This window comes from Phyllostomus hastatus, unplaced genomic scaffold (genome assembly GCF_019186645.2).
Source record: "Phyllostomus hastatus isolate PE091 unplaced genomic scaffold, TTU_PhHast_1.1 phas_scaffold_93, whole genome shotgun sequence".
NCBI lineage: Eukaryota > Metazoa > Chordata > Mammalia > Chiroptera > Phyllostomidae > Phyllostomus > Phyllostomus hastatus.
In genome coordinates this window covers 21,316,342-21,342,480 of record NW_025334042.1, presented here as the reverse complement: position 1 = coordinate 21,342,480, position 26,139 = coordinate 21,316,342, and the positions used below count along the sequence as shown (strand labels likewise).

The window sequence follows — 26,139 nt, the reverse complement described above, 5'->3', positions numbered from 1 at the left end:
AATGGAGAAGACAACTATATTCAAACAACAATAAAAAAGTATTTCAGAGGCAGGTCACTCTTTAGAATTGTGACTGACTTTGTACGTTAGGTTGTGCTACATCATTAGCTTCTAAATCTAAGTGAGCACAACTACCTGATGACTTTTAAAAATACAGATTTCTGGTCCCCAACTGAATCTTTAAAAAAACTACTCTAGAAATTCCTAAAATTAGCCCCATTTGGGAATCACTGAAACTGATATGTATTCAGAAGCTAAAAACTGATGGACTTTTAAGACTGCTACTGCAAAGAGAAAATGTTCCTTGTGGCTTTCAGAGATAATATACACCTTCCTGGGCAACCAGTTTAGTCAGTAAAACCAGTCCAGTAGCCCTCAGATTGGCAAGGAAGAGCTAGAGCAGTGGTATCCAATAGGATTTTGCTGCTTTCCAGCATGTGGTGTTCAGTTCATCTTATTTGCCACAGGCCTGGTTTTTAGAAAGAAGAAGGGTGAAAAGAGTTGTGGGAAGGTGTGGAGGGAGGATTGCTAGTAGAATCAGAGAAGTACTATTCACCTCACTTCCCAAGGGGCAGTTACTCGGTGCTGATATCTCCTCCATAGCACCCGTTTGCTACCCACACTCACCACGACGGTCTTTAAAAGCAATCTGGTGTAAAATTAACCTGACCAACCTCGTGGGGACCCTGGGAAGCAGAGAGGGCTTTGTCTCCTCCATGACTGTTGTCAAGAATGCGCTGGTCCCAGTCCACCCTTTACTTCTCATCGGCTAAACAGGAAGTTAAGGGAGGCAAGCTTGTTGTTGCAGTGGTTCCATAAGCTTGTGAATATGAGATGTTTGTTGAGGAAGGAAAGGGAAGGTAACTTTTATTTTACTTTCTTCTTTTTCTTTTCTCTTTTGAGGCCAGAATGTCACCTGTAATAGTGATGGAGGCAGAGCTTAGTGTGAAAGCCAGGTGAGCCTGAAGCTGAACAGCCCCCCACTCCTTCCTGTCAGGCAGTGGTTCCCCTTTGTTCCAGGTTGCACTGCACCTGGGCAGGATTCCCAGTACCACACATGGCACAGTAGGGTAGGCTTGGTCCTGAAAAAAAGACAAGAGAGAAAGGGAGTAACTTTAAATTTTATTTGGGAGGGTAATAGCTTCTTTCCGGATTAGTTGTTAAGGAAGCAAACTAGAGTTTTATGAACCTTTGGAATATTAGTGTTTATTGGAGGCATAAAGTAAATACTAGTACCATTTTAATATTCTGGATTTCTTTTGTTATTTTTACATTTTTAAACGGAGATTTGTAAGTATATACCAGAGTAGAGAGACTAGTAGAGGGAATCTCCGTATACGCATCACCTAATACCAGCAGTTAGCCAACAAGCACATGGCCAGTCTAGTTTTATCTGTACTGCCACTCATCCCACTCCCCTCCCCATTATTAAAAAGAAACCTTATTTTGACTGTGATCTGTGCTGTGCAGACAGATGAAGGAGGCTAAATGCAGAATGCTGTTCTAAACATTGGTCAGAGGACAAGGACAGTGAAGTGAGACAGCGTCACGTGAAGACTTGGGGGAAGGATGTTTTAGGCAGATGGAGCAGAAAGTGAGTCCCAGAGGAGGAACAGGCTGGTGCCTTGGAACACCAGTGGGCAAGCATGGGCCAGAGCAGAGTGAGTGAGGAGAGGCAGAGAAGAGCCTGGTGACATGAGGCCATGGTAAAGGGTTTGATTTTTATTCTAAGTATAGGAAATATAGAGCAAGGTTTAGGCATGATCTGACTTACATTTAAAAAGCATCACCCTGTCTGCTGTGCAGAAATCAGTGCAGAGGCCAGGAGCAGGCACAGAGAGACTGACCCAAAGTTGATGACAATAATCCAGGCCTGAGAGAAGGTGTCTTTGTAATACTCTTGGGTGTTGTTTCTTTTCTAGAAATGTATTTAGAAATACATGCTTTATGAAGTCAGGATTTTGTCTGTCTGTTCACTGCAGTTCCTGATACCTAACACAGTGCTTAGCCTCCAGTAAATATGAATGAATAAATGACCTTTAAGTTCCCACATAACTGTGGCATTTAGTGATCCTGTGCATTCTAGATATAGTCTGCTTACTTTGTCTCTGTGGGCTTTAGTCTTTTCAGTGTGGGCTGTTCAGTGAGAGGATCCAACTCAGGAAGTGACCACTAAAGACTCTGCCAGTCTCTCTGTGGGCAGTCTGCCAATGCACAGAACTTAACATCCACTCTTAAGCTCTAGGTGCTTGCAGTCAGCAAAGTTATTCTCAGAATTCACATGTCTTAGGGGAATGTCCTGAAAGGCCCCCCTAATGCTAAGAATTTATGGGTATACATAGTCTGGGTTTATTACTTTTTCTGGTTTCAGTGAAGCAATAAAAAGAAAATTGCAAAACAGTTGAGCATTCACATAAAAACAGGATTTGCATTTAAAAAATTATTTCAGCTACAGTCCTCAGTAGAATGGCTTGGAGGAGGCAAGAGGGTGGATTACGTATTTAGAGGATATGGAGGGACCAGAGCAAGTCTAGGCAGGAGCTTGTGGTGGACTGGGTTCAAGAGGTGACTGAAGAGATAAGAGAGAATGAGAAGTGTTGGATCTCTCCCAGACTTTCACAGAGCTGAGGCCAGAACCCAGACTTCACAATCAGCACTGATACTTGATAAACGTCTTAAAGAAGTCAGCTTCCTTAGAAAAGTTGTAAGTGTATGCATATGTGCGATGTCAGTGCATTTAGTTAAAACAATGACTGCTTTTAAAAAAATGTTGCTTGTATGTGTATCTTTGGGCAAATTCTCAAGAAAGAACTTGACAGGAAAACAAGAGGAAATGATATTTTCCCCTTTTTGTATCTTTGAATTTTGAACCATGGACAAATGTACTATAAAACTAAGTAGTATATATTAATTAAAACTTCAGCTGGTCTGTTCTTAGGTTTCTCTTCCAGGTGCAGTCACTTCAATTTTGCACCTTAGGCAGGTGTCTTTGTTGACTTCGGAAATGCACAGGAAGTCTGTTGGTTTCTAGATAAAACTGGAGATTGACACAGAGTCTGGGGCTCCTTGCCTCTTTTCTGCCCCTTCCCTTACCCTCTTGTTCATTTTTTCCCAAGGTGTGCAACGTGATGCTTTAATATATGTGTTCCCTTGTCCTCTTAGGTTCTGTGGATACTCTGTTGTTGAGTCTGCCTAACCTGTAGGCTGCCTTCTTGTTTCACCCTTCATTTGCTGTGGGGACCTTATTAAAATATTTAATGACTAATTAATTCAGAGTTATTCTTTCTGCCACTCATTCTTTTGGACCCCTGCCCTATTAAAAGTTCTAGAGGTGTCTTTGACAAGGAGAGAATATTTTTTGTGAAGCAGTTTGTTAGTTTCTGTCTAAAATAAAACATCTTATTTTAATTAAGAGATGCATGGAATTATGTCAGACTGTGATAGTTGAGGAATTTGCCACTACTGTTTTACCCATTCAACCCTAGTTTATTTTCAGTGTTTTTTCCTCTTCTTAGTGCCTTCTGTGCTTTTAGACCTTCTATGGAAGCAGCAACCCCAAAAGTAACCTTTTGTAATTCATCCACATATACCTTGCATGTCATCTGTGTTTCTGTCTTCTCTTCCTTCTGGTTCTTTCAGGTTTTCCTTTTCCTTGTTGGATATTGCAGGTGTTCTACCTGCATTTATGTTTTGGGGTCTGTCTCAGGCTAAAAAGATAAGCCGTGCTATACTTTAAACTTTGTTCTAGTGTGTTTGAAAACTAGGTGTAGAAAAGAAACTTTAAAGAAAATTATCTCTTGAAGATATTTTGCTTAAAAAAAAAAGATTTTATTTAAGCACGGGCTGCAAACCAAAGGGTTGCTGGTTGAATTCCCACTCAGGGCACATGCCTGGGTTGCAGGCCAGGTCCCCATGAGGGGGTGTGCGAGAGGCAACCACACATTGATGTTTCTTTCTCTCTCTTTCTCTTTCTCTTTCCATTTCCCTTTCTAAGAATAAATAAATAAATAAATAATTTTAATGTCATTTTTTTCAATATTCACTTGCTGGATATATTTTTAAAGATTTTATTTATTTATTTTTAGAGAGGGGAAGGGAAGGAGAAAGAGAGAAAGACTCATCAGTGTGTGATTGTCTCTCGAACGCCCCCTCCTGGGGACCTGGCCTGCAACCCAGGCATGTGCCCTGAGTGGGAATCCAACTGGCAGTCCTTTGGTTTAAAGGCTCACACTCAATCCACTGAGCTACACCAGCTGGGGTGAAGATCTTTTGCTTTTATAATATTGTAATCTATAGGTTTAGGATTTATTTGGTAGCTATATAATACCAGTGGATGAAAGCAAAGCTAAACTTAAATGTTCAGTTACCCTGCCCCCTTCACCCAAAGAAAGATAACCTTGAAGTAATACATTGGTGAAACAGTTTTAGAAATTGTTTTGTTAGTATTTCTAAGGTACTGTACTTACACAAAATTCACAGCTCCCCACCACTTTTAAAAATGTATATACAGTAGTTATTTCCTTAATAGTACCTTCACTAAAGATCAGGAAGACCTTTTTTAGGGTGTCCTGTTTGAATGAGATCTCTGTCTGCTGGGTTGCATGCCTCTGCTAGGTGGGGATGGGCCATCATAACAAGACCACACTAACTAGAGCTCCAACTTAACCCAGCAGCTGGGCTCTGGATATGTAGCCCCTACTGTCCAGCAGGGTTCTGTGCCTGTTTCTATAGGCCAGTTTGAAGACCAAGTTTGAAGGGTGGGCGTGGGGTCTGGTGAAGTGAAATGTAAGTCTCTTAATGCTCAGAACTTACATTCCTCACCTTTAAAATCATGTGATTGAGTGAAATGACTGCTAAATGTCTTATTTAAAATTGTGATAATCTTGTGTTGTCCCTATATGCCAAAATTGCAGGTTCCATCCCTGGTCAAGGCACATGCAAGAATCAACCAGTGAATGCATAAATAAGTGGACAACAAAATCAGTCTCTCTCTCTCTCTCTCTCTCTCTCTCTCTCTCTCTCTCCCTCCCTCTCTCTCTCTCTCTCTCTCTCTCTCACACACACACACACACACACACCTTCCCTCTCATCCTCTCCCCCTTCTTCTCTATCTCTAATTTTTTTTTTAAAAAGTGATAATCCTGCTGGTTTCCTTAATTGCCCTGATGTGTTATTTGCTGTTTTCTGTAAAATAAAATAAAACTGCTTTCTCTGGGGCGGTCAGGAACAGCCTTTCTGAAGAGATGACATTTGAGCTGAGACCTAGAACGATAGAGGGAGCTAATTTATGAGAAGGTCTAGGGAAAGTATATTTCAGGCACAGAAAGTGATTGGTGCAAGGATCCTTAAAAAATGGTGTATTTGAGTGTGAGGTTAGTGAATTAGAAAGGGAGGGGGAGAAATGGGGCCCATATATATGGGTAAATGGTATCAGGTGTTGTAGGCTCTTATAGGCTTGGGAGGATTCTTATTACCTAAATTTTAACAATCGTGTGATGAAAGACCATGGGGAAGAAAAATTAGAAGAGATTAAGAGGAGAAGTTTAAATATCTTGAATATTACAGTAGAAATGTATGCTAATCAGGAGCTAATTATCTTTGTAAGATCTTCATGCTGCTTTCTTTCTCTTTTCTGTCTTCTCTGCCTTGCAGCTGATGAAAGTGAGTGGTGGAGGAGATAGGCAGAATAACATTTACAGCATTTTTTTTCTCTTTAAAGATGCCATGTGTGGTCCTTGCTGGAGAAATGATTGAGGGTTCATAGTTGGACCCAAGGAGCAAATCATTGGTTTATTTGTTACAGTGCCCTCTACTTGAGGATTATTATTGCAATTGTCCTTTACAGTGAAAAAATTTTCTTAAAAACAGGAATTTAATATTAAATTATAGATTGATCAAGTCTCAGTGTTATAAAATTTTAGCCTATTTATGGACCAGAACCCACAGGAAACTCCATTTACAAGTTAGGTATACCATCTTTTCAAATAATTTGTCTTATTTCTCCATTTACGTTGAAGGCCAAGAAGTGGGGAGCTCATTCTGGTGCCCAGTTGTTAAACCCAATATTCTTAGTTTTTATCAATTTTTATATTTTTGTTTATCCCTTCAGTATAAGTTAATTATTTTATTCTTTAGTAGAGAACTAAATTTCAACCTGAACTAAACTTGAATTTTATACTTCTACAACCTTTCTTCATTGTTTTCTACACTTGCTGGAATTAAAATCCATACATGAAGAGGAATTTATGTATGGCTCTGAACTTAATGTCCTGGTATAAGACCATAGCTGACTTTAGTTTTCTAGAAATATTGTATAAAACATATTGACTTTATCTTAAACATAATGCAGCAGCTATTTAAAAATATGTCTCAACCTTACAAATGAGTCCAGCTATTTTGCATAAGAAAAGGAGCCCCTCAGAGACTAGTGAATCACCTGAGGCCACAAATGGAGATGATATGTGGGCGTTATCGGGAAATCAGCAATGTATTTAAAAAGTTTAGCCCAGTTCAGATGTAACATATCTTAAAAGGTATTTATAGTTTGATATGTGATAAAATGTTTTGCATGTCTTTGTTTTGTATCAATTTAAGTGCTTTGCTGTTTCTATTTTGCCTGTTAGATAAGATTACGTAGTTTATTTTAGCAGTGTAAAATAACAAGTCTCAAAGGGCTTGTCTTTTGGAATCCAGGATCTGCCTTTAAGCTTTTAGCTGTAATTCTTTTGGTTTACTTTGACATTTTCTTCTTATTGAGAGGTAGGAGCTCTACTTTGAATGACATGATATATTTAAAAATTTATTTTCATAATACCATTAAGTTAAATTGGCCATATAAATGATAATGGAGCTCAATTTCAAGGTCTAAAAAGAATAACACTTTGGCAGCCATTGGCTCTAATGAGAATAAAATACTGCCTGCTGACTCTGGTAATGAGTGTTAGCAAGCTAGTGGTGTGCATAGCTGGTAGGTTTCCTGTCCTATTGTGTACTGGTGAGTATATTTAGAACTGGAGAGTGAACTGGTACAGTTTTATTAACAGAAAGCTTCAGGTACACAAAGATTATACTTAATGTGTCCATTGGGACTAGTACTATATCCACGTTGTTCAAGTGTGTTTTTTTCACTTTGTGATAATTGAATTAACCAAAAGCCTGTGTATTTACATGATAAAATAAATCATTTATTCACAGAAGAAAAATCTCCAGGTGCACTAAAGTGAGAATGTATGAGAAAGAATTAAATATGTGGTCTCTGGCATACAGCCTTCTAGGAATATATTGGAGGGCTTTTACCTTCCCCCTCTACTCTCAGCCTTCCCTCTTCTACCCTCAGAAAGTTGGATTTCTTTGTGCCTTTGTGCTCTCATAACTCCAGTTCAGCTCCTGGAGCATGGTTCATTTCCTGCTGTGTTTTAGGTGTTTACAGTGTTCAGTAAAGCTGAATAGTGTGATAGCGTTTTGCCAATAGGTGCTCCCATCCCACACACTGTTCCATCCATGGCTTTGAGACTTTGGTTCACATAAGAAGAGTTCAGTCTCATTTATAGGTGCTTTCTATAGCTTAGTATATAAAGAGAGGCCTTTGGCACCAATAGAATTGTTTTAGAAATATAGAATAAGAATCATAAATAGAAATGAAAGAGTGAGAAATTGGTGGAGGATCTTGGAGACAAAGTTCTGACTGTGTGAGTTGGATCGTGTCTGATTTGCATGGTGGTGAGACAAGCTGACACAGGCAGTGTGCCCAGGCAGCTGGAGAGCCGTCATTGCTCTGTGCAGACCGTCTTGGGCTGTTGGGCCTTAGAGCTTTGACATGTGTCCGAGACCAGGAAGCTTTCAGAGTGTTGACCGGGTTTGGATGATCCTTAAAAAGAGAATTTTCAATTGGAACGAAAGGAGACTAAGGATTCGGTAACTAAGGAGTTTGGTAACCCGGGTTTAGATAAATCTGATTTGCATGTTTTTAAAAATAGCTATTACTTGTCTCAGTTTTATTTCTTTGAAACTTGGTTATTTTTACTTTTTATGAAAGAATAGGTAATAATTGCTTTAATGTGATCAGATATTTGTATTTGATCAGTAAAAATTTCCATTAACCTCTTAAAAAATCATCTAAGCCAGTTTTTTGTTATATTGGCAATTTAAAATTCACACATTTCTCCAGTCTTTTGTGAATCCTTGTGTTAATTTGCCCTTCAGGCAAAACTAGCAAATACAGGCAGAGATAAGCTCTAAGGAGGGGCTTCCCTATACAAACTCTTCTACAGTTTGCTTTTCACTTACATCTTAAAAGAATGTTCCATATCAGCATATGTAAATTTATTTTGTTCTTTTTAAAGGCTGCATAGTGCATGTTGGAATGGGAAAACATTTGACAATATAATTTCTTAATTCAGTGTAAAATTATTTTAATTTAAGCAAAAAAGTGAAAATCTGGCATCTTGTTATGTTGAAATGTCTGGATTCTTTGTCAGCATTGTGGTATTTATATGTGATTTTTTCTGACTTTATCCATTGTGTTAATAGTTAGAGTTTGCAGACAATAGTTACTTCACTATTTTGATTATTCTAGCAAGTAAGAGATTAAAAGTGAGAGTGTTATCTTAATATAACTGTGGTAGATAGTGCTGTGTCCTGTGTGTGGAGGAGTATCATTGAAAAAGGAGCATCACTTCTTTGAGTCACTGGGTGGTGTTGGGATGTGTGATGTCTGATAGGCTGAGGGAGTTTAGGAAGGGGTGTCATGGGAACTCGCACTGGAAGTAGTGAGGGGGTCTCTTGGACCTTCCCTGTGCAGTCCTGCACCTTGTCACAGATGACACAGAGTGGCATGTGTGTAATGAATGACAACCTCTGTTCAGCTGAAACAATGGGCTGCTTTAATGATATTTTAGAGCTTCTCTATTATAGTTATCTTTTCAATCTTTGTGAATTTAAAGTATATGTTATATTACAGATTTAAAGGAGAAGGTTACAAACTGAACAGTAGTAAAGTTCTTTGGATGGTTTTACTCATTGGCTTGGCTGGTTTCAGCCCTTCAGAGTTTCCTTTATCATATTTGGCAAGTATGTGTTTCTCCCTCCCACTGTCATGAAGTGAGCACTCTTGCAGAACGTGGTTATACTTCATTCTTTCAGGTTGGGTCCAAAGCAGCCAGCCATGTGACTGACTGACGTAAGATTCAGAAATAATTTTAGTAATGTCTAAATATGAGTTTCATTTCTTTATCTTTCTCTAATATCATGTCATTGACACCTACCTATTTCCGCATTGAGTAAAGGACTTTTTTCTTTTCTTTTTTAAAAATATATTTTATTGATTATGCTATTACAGTTGTCCCATTCCCTCCCTTCATTCCCCTCCACCCTGCACAACCTCTCCCACCCACATTCCCCACCTTTAGCTCATGTCCATGGGTCATAATTCTTCAGCTTCTACATTTCCCATACTATTCTTACCCTCCCCCTGTCTATTTTCTACCTACCATCTGTGCTACTTATTCTCTGTACCTTTTCCCCCTCTCTCCTCCTCCCACTCCCCTGTTGCTAACCCTCCATGTGATCTCCATTTCTGTGGTTCTGTTCCTGTTCTAGTTGTTTGCTTAGTTGGTTTTTGTTTCTGTTTTAGGTGTGGTTGTTCATAATTGTGACTTTGCTATCATTTTACTGTACATGTTTTTTATCTTCTTTTTCTTAGATAAGTCCCTTTAACATTTGATAAAATAAGGACTTGGTGATGATGAACTCCTTTAACTTGACCTTATCTGAGAAGCACTTTATCTGCCCTTCCATTCTAAATAAAAGCTTTGCTGGATAGAGCAATCTTGGACGTAGGTCCTTGCCTTTCATGACTTGGAGTACTTCTTTCCAGCCCCTTCTTGCTTGCAAGGTCTCTTTTGAGAAATCAGCTGACAGTCTTATGGGCTCTCCTTTGTAGGTAGTTGACTCCTTTTCTCTTGCTGCTTCTAGGATTCTCTCCTTCATTTTACTCTTGGCTAATGTAATTATGATGTGCCTTGGTGTGTTCCTCCTTTGGTCTAACTTCTTTAGGACTCTCTGAGCTTTCTGGACTTCCTGGAAGTCTATTTCCTTTGCCAGAATGGGGAAGTTCTCCTTTATTATATGTTCAAATACCTTTTTCACTTGTTGCTCTTCCTCTTGTCCTTCTGGTACCCCTATAATTCGGATGTTGGAACATTTAAAGATATCCTGGAGGTTCCTAAGCCTCTCCTCATTTCTTTTGAATTCTTGTTTCTTCCTTCTTTTCTGTTTGGTTGTTTCTTCCTTCCTTCTGGTCCACTCCATGGATTTGAGTCCTAGTTTTCTTCCCATCACTATTGGTTCCCTGTGCATTTTCCTTCATTTCACTTAGCGTAGCCTTCAGTTTTTCATCTAATTTGCGACTAAATTCAACCAATTCTGTGAGCATCCTGATCATCAGTGCTTTGAACTGTACATCTGATAGGTTGGCTGTCTCTTTGTCACTTAGTTTTATTTTTTCTGGAGCTTTGATCTGTTCTTCTGTTTGGACCTTTTTTTTTTTTTGGTCTTGATGCACCTGTTATGTAGTGAGGGGTGGAGCCTTAGGTGTTCACCAGGGCTGGGCAACCCAGTTGCTGGGTTGTGATGCTGTATGTGGGGGCAGGGTCAGAGAGAGAACAATGGCACTTGCTCCACTCTCTGCTGGATTCCAGTCCCTTCTGCCGCTTCCCCCAAGCAAACTGGGCCTTTCTGGTGCTGATTTCCATGTGGGTGGGCTTGTGTATGTTCTAGGACCCTGTGGGTCTCTCCAACAAACTCTCCTGTGAGGCTGGGAGTCTCTCCCTGCGCCTCAACCCCCATAGGTGGTTTGTTTTTCTTTTTCTTTTTTAATTTCATCAAAATTAAAACTTTAAAAAAATTTTTATTTTAATCATTGTTCAAGTACAGTTTTCTCCCTTTTACTCCCATTCCAGCCCACCCCTACATCCCTCCCCACTTCCTTCCCATTACCACCCTTCCCCTAGTTTTTGTCCATGTGTCCTTTAAATTTGTTCCTGTAAACCCTTCCCATTCTCCCCTGAAATTCCCTCTTCTCTCCCCTCTGGTCACTGTCAGCCTGTCCTCTATTTCAGTGTCTTTGACTATATTTTGCTTGTTTCTTTGTTTTGTTGTTTAGGTTCCTGTTAAAGGTGAGACCGTATGGTATTTATCTTTCACTGCCTGGCTTATTTCACTTAGCATAATGCTTTCCAGCTCCATCCATGCTGTTGCAAAGGGTAGGAGCTCCTTCTTTCTTTCTGCTGCATAGAATTCCATTGTGTAAATGCACCGTAGTTTTTTTTTTTAATTAATAAACTTTTCAAGCATGAAATTTGGTCTTTTTTTTTTTTTAAGATTTTACTTATTTATTTTTAGAGAGGGAAGGGAGAGAGATAGAGAGAGAGAGAGAGAGAAACATCAATGTGTGGTTGCTGGGGGTCATGGCCTGCAACCCAGGCATGTGCCCTGACTGGGAATCAAAACTGCGATGCTTTGGTTCTCAGCCCGTGCTCAATCCACTGAGCTACGCCAGCCAGGGTGTACCATAGTTTTTTGATCCATTCATTTACTGATGGGCATCTAGGTTGCTTCCAACACTTGGCTATTGTAAATTGTGCTGCTATGAACATTGGGGTGCAAAGGCTCTTTTGTACTGGTGTTTTAGGGTTCTTAGGATATAGTCCCAGCAGTGGAATTACTGGGTCAAAAGGCAGATCCATTTTTAGTTTCCTGAGGAAGTTCCATACTGCTTTTCATAGTGGTTGTACCAGTCTGCAGTCCCACCAACAGTGTACTAGGGTCCCTTTTTCTCCACATCCTCTCCAACACTTGTTGTTTGTTGCTTTGTTTATGATGGCCATTCTGACCGGTCTGAAGTGGTATCTCATTGTGGTTTTAATTTGCATCTCTCTGATAGCTAGCGATATTGAACATCATTTCATGTGTCTTTGGATCCTCTGTATGTCCTCCTTGGAGAAGTGTCTATTCAAGTCCTTTGCCCATTTTTTAATTGAGTTGCTTGTCTTCTTAGAGTGGAGTCGTGTAAGTTCTTTATATGTTTTGGAGATTAAACCCTTGTCTGAGGTATCATTGGCAAATATGTTTTCCCATACAGCTGGTTCTCTTTTTATTTTGATACTGTTTTCTGTAGCTGTGCAGAAGCTTTTTGTTTTGATGAGGTACCACTTGTTTATTCTTTCCTTTATGTCCCTCACTCTAGGGGACATGTCAGTAAAAAAGTTTCTGTGTGAAATATCTGAGATTTTCCTACCTACATTCTCCTCTAGGGCCCCACAGGTGATTTAAGTCGGTGTTTTGAGGCTTTATTCCTGGTACTGGGACCCTGGGTTGTGTGGTCTGTGTCGCTCCCCAGTTTCATTTGGTTTATGTGTGTGGGAATGTGGGACCTCCAGTCAGCCAGCCGCCTTGCTCACAGTGCCTCACTTCACAATCACCTCCTCGGTGGGTCTGCCAGCCGCCACCTGCGCCCAGGATGCCTTGTGTGCTGGTGCCACCACTTTTTGTGCCTCAATGCCTCTCTACCCATCTGTCTCACTCTGCCCTGCCTGCCAGTCCAGATGAATGTGTCTATTTTAACTCCTTGGTTGTTAGACTTCAGTCAGTTCTGGTTGTTATTTTGTTCTAAATTGTTGTTGTCCTTATTTTGGTTGCGTGAGAAGGCACAGTGTGTCTATCTACACCTCCATCTTGGCTGGAAGTCCCAACTTTTTTCTTTAAAGGAAGGAAAAAACTAGGAGTCCTGATGAGTTTTAAAAACTGGGTAATCTATCTAACTAAGGTAATGATAATGATAGTGTCTGGGGAACAGTGGCTATAGCCTGCATTACAAAATGTACTTTTCTTGAACGTAATTTTGTTAAGGAGTCTTAATCCTGGACTTACACCCTTTGGGAGAACCTTAACACAAGTCCTTTTGTCGGCCCGCATCTGGTCCCTCACTACACTGGCAGTGTTGATTGCTGCTTGGAGTCAGGCATGGTATGGTCTAGGCACTTGGGGTGTGCCAAAACAGGCCAAGCTTACCTGGTGGAGCTTGTACTTCAGGGAAGAGACAGACAATCAACTATAAACTTAATAGAGTTTTTTAGAACATATTATTTTACCTGGCTTTTCAACAGCTTCTCACATTGCTCTAAAATACATCCTTGTACAATTCTGGATTATTCATGAATGCTGCTGCTTTATGTCTCTGGTCATCTGTAAATGAATAATTTTCCAAGGCAGCTTGCTTTCCCTTTCTCATTTGCCCAGCAAGAATTAAAAAAATACCTCTTTTCTCTTTTTTTATTCTTTCCTTCTGATGCAGCTTTGATGGTGATGATGACATCTTTTGAAAGGTTTTGCAATACATTACTTTTCTTTGTGCATCCTCCCTCCCTTCCTCCCTCCCCGCCCCCCGTCTCTCTTATGCGTGCGCGCACACACACACACACACACACACACACACGTGCCTGCACACATATCACTGTGAGGAAGAGAAGTTGGATATTCATATCTCTGTTTTGCATGAGGACACTAACAGAGGACTGGAAATGATTTGCTTAAAGTCACATATCTCGTTAGGCATGAAACCTTATTACCAACCAGATCGTTTTATTCCCAAATTCATGTTTTTCACACTGTGCTATGCTGTTTACATTGTATATTTTAAAAGTTTTTTTCTAAACAAAGATGGTTCTTTTCTGCTAGAATTCTCAGCAAGTATCTTTTTTTAGATATATAATATTCCAAAATAATTTTTTAGCTTTTCCCAGTTGTTGAACATTTAGATTTTTCAGTTTGTCACTATAAAACAACATTGAGTGGACACATTCTTGTCTTTCTTTTGGGTGGATATTTAGAAGATGCCTTCAGTCAAAACATATACACATTTTAAAGACTCTTGAACACTGCACAATTATTTCCCCTGAGGGAATGTTCTGATTTCATTATTTCTTCACATTAACCAGTTATCCATATAACAGAAAGCTTGACAGGATGTAATTATAGCCTTTGCCTGGGGAGATTGGAGTCACTGGTTGTTATTTATTAGTTTAACTGTTATCATCAACACCATTTCTATAAAAATTACCTGTTTTCTGTGATGGCAGGAAAAGATTTTGAGATTATGATCTTTTGCATTGTTTTGCTCTTTTCCTGACATGTAATTTATGACAGCAGTTCTGTAAGGACATCCGTATTTACATTCACATTCAACTGCTTCCATTTCCTGCAGCTCAACTGAACAGGAAAAAAAATCGAAATATTGGGAACCTTTGTTTTTAATTAGCAAGCTACCTCAAATGGCTGGGAGATGGTGTCAGTTCATAGAACCGGACAGAACTATTTTCATGATAGTAATTAACATTTACTCACTCAGGGTAGGAGACTATAAATTCAAGAGTCACATGTTTGAATGAAATCCATCTCTGTCCCTTATTGTACATGTGGCCAGGACAGTTATTTTAGACATCTTTGGGTGTTTCAAATGATTTCTAAAACCCCTGTTTGGCGCCTACTACTAGTATCTGATGAGGACAGAATATTTACTTAGGGTTCACTGTTTTAATTACTAGCAGTATTAATAATAGAAGTTGATTGCTATTTTCCACAGAAAAGCCTTTGTCATGGTGTAAATGTGGGTGTCAACAACACTTAATAAAGGAGAAAACACAGCCCCCTGTTGCCAGTATGAAACGCGCGCACTTCCTCTGTGGGGGAGCAGCCTGACACAGTGAGCTGCACATCCACTCTGCTCCCGGGTGCGCGGGAGCGCGGGCCGGGCCGGGCCGGGCCGGGCCTGGCACAGCAGCGGTGGGGCTGGAATGCCGGCCCCTTGGGCTCACTTCTCTCCCCATTGGATAGTTCTGGAGAGCATTCACCTGTATGTTTAGATAACCATTTTATCGATTAGTTTTAAAATCAGTGGCTTGCTTTGAAAAATGTTTTATAAAATTCAAGCATTCCTGTTTTTTAACCCCCTCAAAAAATTATTTTCTAAAGATAAGTGTTTCAGAGAAGCCTGATAGTTTCCAGTGTTAAAGCTTAAAATGTGTTTAAATTTCGTAATTCATTGATTTGCGTAGCTGTTTCCTCCTCCTGAAAGAGTCCTACCAGAGGTCTCTTCCCAAGGTGTTCGTATAGCTCACTTCTCCTTCAAATGGGTTCTGCTCGATGGTCCGCTTTTGTCTGCAGACTGCCTTCCCCATCTCAACTTCCCACACACTGCTCTCCTTTTCCTTTCTCTATATAATTTATATACCTGGTGTGTTTATAGTTTATTGTCTGTCTCTTCCTTGGAATATAAACTCCATCAGGTAATCTTTGTCTGTTTCGGCACACCTCAAGTGCTGAGACCAGTACCTGATGCTTAGCAGCAGTCGGCACTGGCTAAATGAGAGATGTGTGGAAAAGGCTGACCAGAGAGAGCCTTTTAATTTAAAGTATGTTTGTTTTTTATGCCTTATATAAAATATTTTATATATTTGGTATTTACATCTTAGCCAGTTCAGCGAACACTTCTCTTGCTTTTTGTAAGCAGCGAACCAGGAAATTGAACTCAAGCTCTTGGCTTCAGATTTGGGGCACTGACCATTGCACCACATTGCCTTCCAGTAGGCTTTTTTGTTGGCCTTTGTAATGTTTCTATGCGTTCTCACTACGTCTTACTTCATATTTAACCTGTTAACTTTTATTTGAGCAGTTAAATCATACCCTGTCTCGTGCCCAGTTTCTAAACCCACACCTGCTTGTATATGGTTTTGGTGCCAGGCACCATCTTTACCCCTATGTTTTCCGCTCTGTCCTTATCTTGGTTTGCCACAGTTACCACTCCTGTTATATAATTCAGCACTCTCAGCCTGTGATCAGAGAGCAAACATTCTCTCATTCTTGTTATTAGCCACTCAGGGCTGATCACTAAGCAGCTCTTGGAGTTTTGGAAATCCCTGTCATCAGTCTTGAGCAGGTTCATGTATTTCAAACTTCAAGCTTATATATTAATTTACTGAAGTGGTTTCTACCTTTTCCCTCTTAGGAATCCATTAGTAGAAGAAAATGAGGCAGAAATATAACAGGACTGCATACTCACAAATAGTTCGGTGGTACCAAAGTTTATGTAATTAAATATATGTATCTCGGTAATATAATTGGTATCTAAGTTAAAATTCAATATTTAATACTTGCAGTAACTATTTGTAGCAAACAAGTCATATCAATGTAAAGAGAAAACTAGGCAACATCATGCCTTTTTATAAATCAGCAAAGAATTTTTTGCCTTTGATATGTCCAATTTTGAAAAGAGGACTCGACAGAGTGGGGGAATTGGGAAGAGAGAAAGTCATAGTGCATGGAATGGGCACGTAGTTATGTCTCCATCCGACAACTGCCTAGTCAAATAAAAAGCATGTGAAGTAGTCGGGAATTGGATCTTTTATAAAAGGCTCAAGTCGTTCAGTGCCATTTAGGCTGGAAAGAAGAGGGGGAGCTGTGACTTGGCACACCATTTCAGTGATGAGGAAGATTATTGGCTGTCTTTCAGATTTTTAAGGTAGTTGTTCATCTCAGGTGATTGAGCCTGATCTGATTCTTTTGTTGGGTTAGGACACAGTGGAGGTCTTTTCTCAGGAGAACTGTACAAGGATAAATTTACAATGATGATAAAGCCATGGACTGTTTCCAGGCCTTGGCTTGCTGAATTAGTACACTGGAGAAATGTTGACCTTGGCACTGACCGGAGCACCAAATTCCTTTCTCTGTATTGTTTTGCATCTCATGCAAACTCCTGCTGGATCGTGCACTCCGAGATAGTGATAGTACACTGAATACTCTGCTAATTACAGAATTAGCTTTTGAAAGAATTAACTGCAGATGAGGTAGGCAAAAATTATTTATAGTACCAAAAGATTTACTCCATGAATCCTTTAAATAGCAAAGTCCTTAATGCTCCTAAGTATGATTGCTTATGTGCACTTTGTAAGAAACAAATGTATTAAATATAACAAGTAAATCTCTTGGCACTATCTCTTGCAAACCCAACCTCACCCCATTTCCTTAGGAACCTACATTATCAAATGGCAGATATAGTATTACATGCACAGTACATACAAGTAAAAGGCTCAGTAGTAGGTTATTTTCTGTGGCTGGCCTTTATAAATGTTATCTTTCATTAATTTGTAACTGGATGGCATTGTTGACAGATGAAGTAGTCTATATGATATCAGTTCTTTGGAATTTTTGTGATTTGCTTTATGGTCTGGTGGTGGTCAGTTTTCATAAATGTTCTGTTTGTTTAAAAAGGGGATATATATGTATATGAAGTCAGTCCAGAAAAAGCCCAGCCATGGTTAATACAACAAGAACAGTTTGCACGACATCAGTGTAACATGGCAGCCAAGGAGAGTGGACTGGAATGCACACGCATGAACAATGATGACTTCTCTGTACTAGTCAGTGGAGACGGTAGATGCTGCCAAGTAAGCATGTGTACTGTGTGGCTGTTGTATTCAAAATGACTGAGCAAGTAGAGCAACGGATCTGCATCAAATTTTGCATTAAGCTTGAACATTCCTCCACTGAAACTATTCGGATGATTCAGAAGGCTGCAACTAGGGGCAACTGGTGATTGGCAGCTTCATCACTATAACATGCCCACTCATGCATCACGTCTTGTGCAGTTTTTTGGTGAAACATCAAATCACCAAGGTGACTCAGCCCCCCTCCAGCCCAGATTTGGCACCCTGCAACTTCTAGCTCTTACCAAAACTAAAATCACCTTTGAAAGGAAAGAGATTTCAGACCATTTATAAGATTTGGGGAAATACTATAGGGCAGCTGCTGGCAATTGGGAGAACCCTGTGAGGTCCCAAGTTGCCTGCTTTGAAGGGGACTAAGGCATCATTGTCCTGTGTACAACATTTCTTGTAGCTTGTATCTTCAGTAAGTATCTCTCTTTTTCATATTAGATGGCTGGATACCTTCTGGACAGACCATATCATTCATATATATATATATATATATATATATCTCCATATCAATTAGAGTTCCACAAGAGATTTAAGCTCTATAGAAAATTGAGTGGCTCATCTCAGTTCTCCCAAATATGGTACCATAATAATACCATTAATACCATAATAATACCATAGCTGGTATTATTTTAGATGCACAGAAAATACAGCATCCATTGTATATAAAGAGTAGAAAGAAAGAAACATGAACTGCTAAAGATTCTTACAAATGACTAAGAAGTTTATATACACATGCCCATACCCATTATCAGTGCAGTCTGTTTTTGAGATAACAGTGTATTTTGAATAGCTGTGATTTGATTGATAAAATTTTAGATGCAGTGAGGTTCTTTTTTAAACCTTCATTGAGGTATAATTAACATGCCATCCAATTTACCCATTTAAAGTATGCAATTCATTGTTTTTTAGGAAATTCACAGAGTTGTGCAACCATCATTACAATCCAATTTTAGAACATTTTATAGCCCCCCAAAAATGCATCAAGCAGTCCTCCCCTCCCCCACGAGCAACTACTAATCTATTTTATGTCTCTATGGATTTGCCTGTTCTGGACATTTCATATAAATGCAATCATACAAAATGTCATCTTTTATGTCTGGCTTCTTTCACTTAGCAGATTGTTTTCATGGTTTATCCCTGTTGTGACATGTACCAGTACCTCATTCCTTTTATTGCTGGATAATATTTCATTGTTTGGGAATACCACATTTTGTTTATCCATTCGTCCATTAATGGACATTTGGGTTGTTTGTGTTTATGAATAATACTTCTATAAACTGCAGGTATAAATTTTTGTGTGAGTATATATTTTCATCTAAGGAAGTATTTTTAGCTGATCTTCTACATAAATATCACCCAATCCAGAAAGTCATACAACCCACATCAGAACACTTTCATTTGTAATTTGTTCTGAGATTTATATGGTTGGGCTAGGGAAAGAGTGAGTTGAGAGGGGAACAACATTTATTGAGTGTCCACCTGGACCAAGTACTCTGCCAGGAGCTCTGCATACATCATCTCACTTAATCCTGCTAACAGTCCTGTGAGACAGGTACAGCTTTCCTCGTTTTACAGATAAAAAACAAGGACCCAGGAACCTTAAATAACTTGTTCAAAGAGACATAGCCAGGCTTATAATATAGATGTGGCTGACTTCCAGAGCATCGTACAGAAATGGAGGAGTCAGAAAATTTTAAACTTTAAAAGCAAAAAACCTTTTAATGGTAATCTTTTACCAAATCAGGTCTTTCCAATGATTTCACCTTTCTTCCTTTCCTTTACTTGATGGTATTTATTTTCTACTACTGAAAGGGCCGTTGCTCTATGCCTGTATGTTCAGTAGTAAAATCTTTTGGCTAAGTTGAGGGTCTTTTGTCCACACACAGTTTTATATTGAAGCCTGATCGAGTGTAATCAGTAAAAGCAGAGTTGCTCCGGTTGAAGCTTGGAGAATTTCCTGGAATTACTAATGCCTCCGCTTTTAGTCTGAAAACAGAGGAAAAACATCATTCCTCACACAGCTTGCTTATTTCCAGGCTGTAGTCCTTCAACAATTGGCAAATTAGTAATTGGAATTTGTATTCACGTGTCTATTTTTAACCGATAGTTTATTTAGATAATATTTTGTGATGGTGAACTCATAATATATCAAATGGTTGCTGTTTTAACTTCAAGAATAAAAATAAACACAAGTACAATGTAGAAATGCTATTTTGATGGTGCTAAACCTTTCATGGAAATAGCATCTACCAGAAGCATTAACACTAGCACAATGTGTTGATGAATCCACTTCAAGGCTTTCAATATGTGTACTTAAAGAATTTTACATTAGTTTAAAGGTTGCTTTGCAATGTTCTGATTTAAGTAAGTAAACCAGATTTACTTTGTAAGGATTCAGCCTAGATCAAAGTCTCATTGACATAAGACTGTGTGTGAAAAAAAATTTATCAAGAGGATTAATAGTAAGAAGTTTATAAAGGTGTTTCTCACCCGTGTCACAGTTAAATTGGCTTTTAAAAGTTTTAATACCATGGTTTGTGGTTCTGGAAGGGACATCAAGTAGTGACAATTACCTACTGCCAGTGACTGGAAATCACCTCATTTACTGTGGATTTTTTGGATTATGGGTTTGACTATATATAACAAAGACCCCAAATAACAGGTATTTAAACAAGACAGAAGATGATCTCTATGTCATTTAACAGCTTGCACTAGTATGGCAGCTCCACTTCATCAGGTCATTGGGCTTCAGGCTCTTTTTATCCTGTTCCTACGCCACCTGTGCATCTAGCCATCACCCGTGGTCCGAGATGGCTGACTATCAGAATCGCTTCTCAGCCACCACAAAGGAGAAAAAGAGGGGGCTTGCCTTTCCCTTTAAGAGCACCTCCTGGATGTCCCACACATTCTTTCTGTCCAGACCACATTGGCTAGCACTTAGTTATTTGACCACACCTAGTAGCTATGAGGGGACTGGAAATGTGGTCAGTACCCTGAATGGTTGTTTTGTCCAGCTAAAAATTTTATTGTGGAAGACGAGAAGATATGGGGTGGGGTGGAGGGGGCACTTGTTTCTCCTTAAGCCCCTTGGCACACAAACTGCTTATTGCTTGGCTTTCTTAATGATATTTTCTCATCTTTCATATTCTGTTAAAACATTATAATTACATTCTTTAAAAAGCTTTATTCTGGAAAAAAACATGTTACAAAAATACTTGTTTCAAATGGGGAAGAGAATAAGAAAATAGTATTTTAAAATGACAAAGTATTTTTAATGCAAAAATAATTAGTAATAATAAACTTTAAAAGAATTCTAAGTCTGTAGCTGTAACACCTAAACGTAATTGAACATATCCAACATTTGGTTATTTCTAGCTTTTCTTCTGGAATAATGGCTTTGCTTATTACCACTGCTGTCATGATGGGGAATATTTATTCTCTTTAAGCATATTTCATATATTGACAGCATTCAAAGTTTGTTATTTTTTTCTATAATTATATTTAGATATGTGGCAGGGTTTTGTTTGGAGGGTGAATTTAGGGAAAGAATGGTGTACTGGGTTTTTCATTATTACTGAGTATGAGTAGCAGTAGTGTGTATTTTTCCTTTTAATTTCTAACTTTGTGATTAGTGCATTGAGTGAAGTACAGGAAATATCTGTTCAAACTCTGAAGTATTATTCCTTGCATTGTTGTTTTTGCTATTTTAGGAAGGAATTTGGCTGTTCTTCTCCCCCCCCCCCCCCCAAGTGAAACTGCAGGAAAGAAGTAGATCTTTTGGTAATGATATTGGAGATTTAAATATCTCTAGGGGAACAGTAGGCTCACACATTACGGAAAGAGCCAAACCATACTATGTCAGCATAGCTCCTAAACATGGGTGGATAGGTATTTATAAAATTAGAAATCATTCACAAGAATCCTTAAGCAGTTCATCATACATCTTTCTTTCACTATCCTTTTTTACCTGCTAAGTATATCAGCTCTTGGACTACTGAAATACTATAGTCAGCTTTCTATTACAAAGATTATTTTTTTTATTTTGCTTGTTTCCCCACCCTTGCTCAGGGAGCTTCTTTTCCTAAGAGTATTATTAACATTTATTCTTTTGCTAAGGCTGCATTGAGGGGTGTGGTTTTTTTAAAAAATATTTTTTATTTATTTTTAGAGACAGTAAGGGAGGAAGAAAGAGAGAGAAACATCAATGTGTGGTTGCCCCTCATGTGTCCCCCACTGTGGACCTGGCCTGCAACCCAGGCATGTGCCCTGACTGGGAATTGAACCTGCGATGCTTGGTTCTCAGCCCGTGCTCAATCCACTGAGCTACCCCAGCCAGGGCTGGTGTGGGTTGTTTTTATTTAATATTTAAAAATAGTGACCACCAGTTATTTATTTTAAATTGCCACAGTAAAAGAGGAACCAGCAGCAGCATTTGGATGTCTTTTATGAATATCTGATCCAGGGTGAACCCTTCTAGGTTCGGGAACTCCCTTTTTCCTTCCTACCACTGCTGCTGACGGTTCTGTCCTCTCCCTTCCTCTGCCTCTTCCCTCTACTGATCCATCCCTTCAGTCACTCTTTCACAGACCCAGGCCCCTCACCCTCTGAACTTCCATCTCCAGGCTCCCCAAAGCCCTGTCTTGCACCAGCGGGTCATCTCTTCACTTACAGTCTCTGCTCCATCCCCCAGGCCTTTAGGAGAAAATGCCCAAGAAAATTTTAGCTTTTAGTGTTTTCTCTAAAATGTAAATTAATCTTTGGTCTTCTATTCTTTATCACTTTCTCATGGCTTTTGTTTTTAATAGGTTATTTTTTTCTTGGTCTTTCATAAGTTCAAAGTGAGAGAGGAAGACCAGGGATGGGAAATAGCAGAGGAGAATTAGCCAGCAGGAAACCTTGTATTGTCCTCCTGATCTCGCTCCCAGATCCCTCTCTGTGCTCTCTCCTTTTGGAATCCTGTTGTTTCTTCCTGACAGTGATGTGTTCTACCATCCCAAGATGGATCCTAAGTGCATTTGCCATAGACACTTTATAAAGTTACAGAAGTTAGGTTGATAGTAATGCAAATCATTATTCAGCAAATATTTATTATTGCTTGCTTGATTGATTATTGACCAATTAGTACTTGCTAGCCTGGATCCCATTTTCCTCCCTTCTTCCACTCTCCTTACCTATTAAACCCCAGCTCTAAATTACTCACACTGTCAGCCCTCTTTCAGGGACTGCTGGAGAAAAGTCACAAAACTGGAAATTGGTGCCACTGAAAATGCTGCTCTCTTGTCTCCCTGGGCCCTCGGCAGTGCCTCACACTCCATTTCTCTAGTTAACTCCCTTTGCCATTAGAGTAGCAGATGTCATTGAGTTCTTACCCTGTGTTAGGTGCAGAGAACTTTGCATGTATATCTCCCTAATCCTCATAACCACAGGTAGGTTATGTCATCTTCGTGTTACCAGTGAGGACAGTGAGGCGTAGAGAGGTTAACTGTTAAGGAAACAACTGGCTGACAGCGAGCAGAGCTGGGACTGCAGTCTGTATCTGCTGCACAGGCCTCCCATTCCTCTAGCGGCACTGAGTATCTCACTGAAACCCTCTCTTCCGTCTCTCTCAGCAAAGAGCCGAGAGAGGCAGCTTTGAGTGCTAGTTAAGAGCTGGGACACTGGAGTCAGGCCATCTGGTTTGAAGCTGGCTCTCCCACAGATAAATGTGTCCTGTGTGAGCACTTACTCTTCCTGTGCCTCACTTTCTTACCTAAAAACTTGGACCAATAATAATACCCCCCCATTGTTCTGAAGTTTAAATGAGTGAACACATGTTGTACACTCTAGATGAATGGTACCTGGCATGAGATAAGAACTAAATGAATGTGGAAGAGAAAGAGACAAAAAAAACCCTTTACTCTGGCTCCTGTGCAGAAGGAAATTTAGAGGTCATCAGACCAGAGCCTGCCCCCAGTGCTCCTCCAACATCAGTATTTGTTATCCATCCAAGTCTCCTTTCTTAGAGAAAAAAGTATCAATAAAGTCCTACAGTGCTTCCAACTGTTTATGCATTTTGGCAAACAATGAGATAAAAAGGCTGTTTGGGTACTTGTAGTGACTGTCCCAGGGTTTCCAGCTCCTCTAAGGCTGCCCAAGGGCTGAGGGTAAGCCTTTCCACCTCCATACAGCACTCACAGACCAAGGACGCACAGCATTCCCAGCATGGCTGGGAAGCTCCGAGACTATCCCTGTAGGTAATCCATGCCCCCAGCTCTGGGTCTTATTCCTTCATATCTTTTCAGGAACATCAGTCTTTATCAGTTACCTTGTTCCTTTGCTATTTTTTTTTTCTTGTTGTTACTTTCCTACTTAAAGCCCTTCAGTGGCTTTCTCTCTTATTTATAATAAAATCCCAAATCCTTCAAATGGTCTCCAGGACCTTGGAGGATCTGGGCTCCCGCTGCCCCCCAAGCCTCATCCCAGATCCCCTTGCCACACTGCCTTTCAGTGGCGCTCCTGCCCAGACCCACCCCACTCAGGGTCTTTACAGGGGATCTGCTTAGCCTGTCGCTGCAGGCCCCCAGCTCTCTGCCCCCAGCTTCTGTTTCATTTTCAAAATATTTTAACATACTCATTTTCTTAGGACTCAGCTTAAATATCACTTCCTCAGAGCAGCCTTCCCCTGCTGCCCAGTCTAGGTCATGTCCTGGGTTTGAACCTTCCATGCTCAGAAACTCTTAGCATGTGCTTCTGGAATCTGTCAGAGCTCTCAGCTCCCTGTACAACTTCTGTGTAGCCCTTGTCAAACTTGTAATTAAGTCATTAATTATATCATTATTTCTAGATGTCTCTCTGTGCTACAAGAGTCTGTAAACTTAATGATGGGGACTGTATATTTCGGGACCATGTCGTCTTCTGTTCTGTACCTCTTAAGTAGTGCTTTGCAGGTAGGAAGTTCTTAGTATATGTTGGTTGAATCAGTGTTTCATCCTCTCTAGTAGTTCTTTCTACCTAACAAAGGAAAAATCTGTTACTCTCACTTCACCTCTTATTCATTCTTTAGTACACTAAATAAATTGTATTCTTCCTCACTGTCCCTTTAAAACTATCTTTAATTGGGCCATGGGTGATCTGGCTGCCAAATCCAGCAGGTAGTTTTCAATCTTTATTTTACATTTGTGACAGTACATTATTTTTCACCTTCTCTCTTTCCCTCTCCCTTCTCTCTCGCTCCCCTATTCGTTCCTGGTCTTGCTGTGTACCTGCGTTATTTCTTTTTCCTCTGCCCACCCTTTAAATGTCGGTTTTCTTCAGGATTCCTCTTCTGGCCTTCTCTTCTCAGGCTGCATTCCTGCTGGTGATATCATTAACACCCAAGCCTTCAGCTGTCACTTCCTACACTGCTGGTGAAAATCTAATATCTGTCCTAGAGCTTATCTTATCAGTTGCCTGCTAGATAATCTTCTCTTAGTCTTGACTTGCCACATGTAACAGTGCCAGGCAGGTGGGATTCATCCAACATAAGCCAAAAGCAGCCTTAGAGCTCATTTGAACCTCATTCCTACTGATGAGGAAACAGGCTCAGAAAAGTGCAGTCAGTGGCTTGCCTGGGGCCAGAGGGCTAATTTGGAGGAAAACCTGTCTCCCAACATCTATAATTCAAGGCTGTGAATCCATTCCAAACACTTAAAGATCATCTGTTTTCTTTCTCCTTGGGAAGGCCCTTTCCATTCGGACCTAACCAAGCTGCCTATTTTAGGGCCCACGTAATAATGTAGCAGTGACAGTGTTCTCTCTGCTGCGTTGTCCCCTGAGCGTCCGTGGTTACCAGAGCAATGTGAACCAGCTATCAACAGCAATCTTCACCTGTTTAAAAAATTTTCACTTATTTCTGCACTTGCAAGAGGAACATAGTTAGATTTTTTTATCAATTGTTAATTTTATCTACACCACTGAAAGAATGCCTGGCACATGGATTGTTTAATTCAGATTCAGTGATTGGCACAGATACTATTACTTATTGCCTGATTTTTTTTCAAACTGTAAGAGAAAGTTTATTTAGAAAGTTACAGAGGTAGGAAAATTGAGCCAGCTGGGCGTGGAATCAGGAAACGTTAGAGGCAAAAGGAGGGCCCTGGGAGCTTAGGACGGAGAAAGAAAGGCAGAGGTAATGCGCCTGGGGGAAGAAGAGGAGGAGGGGGGCACCCTTGTTGCCTAATTTTAAAAAATTATTCTGACGGATGTCAGAATAAAGGCAGATTAATTGAAAATACCTACCTGTTTTTGCAAGAAATAGTGTTTTGATTTTCTGAGGAACATTAAAGATGAAAGTCAGGTAAAAGAAGAACTCATAAAGAAGACTGCCTTTTCTTCCTGACTTTTTTTCCTGGGTGTTTTTCCCTGGGCATTTTCAGTTTTAGCCCTAAAATAAAATCACAACATCCATTAAAGGCATATCAGTCCTCTTTTGTGCATAATGGCACTGTCAGGCATATGTGAATGTATACATATATATGTATACATTCACATATATTCATTTTAACTAATCTCTGCTCATCTGGTTTAGAAATTTGTACGTCCTCTTTGATGTCAGTTTTCCTTCTTGTAGCTG

The 26,139-nt window shown here is 39.8% G+C and overlaps 1 protein-coding gene across 4 annotated transcripts in view; it reads left to right on the top strand.

Annotated features, from left to right (window-relative positions):
- Nucleotides 1-26,139, top strand: part of DIP2B (disco interacting protein 2 homolog B) — a 219,474-nt gene that overhangs the window by 74,740 nt on the left and 118,595 nt on the right. The window contains exon 1 of one of the 4 annotated variants that reach the window (XM_045829327.1): nucleotides 7,796-7,914. The exons of the other annotated variants lie outside the window; for them this stretch is intronic. The gene's annotated coding sequence lies outside the window, so the exon portion shown is untranslated. Of the gene's footprint in view, nucleotides 1-7,795; nucleotides 7,915-26,139 lie in introns of those variants that run through there. 4 annotated transcript variants of the gene reach the window in all.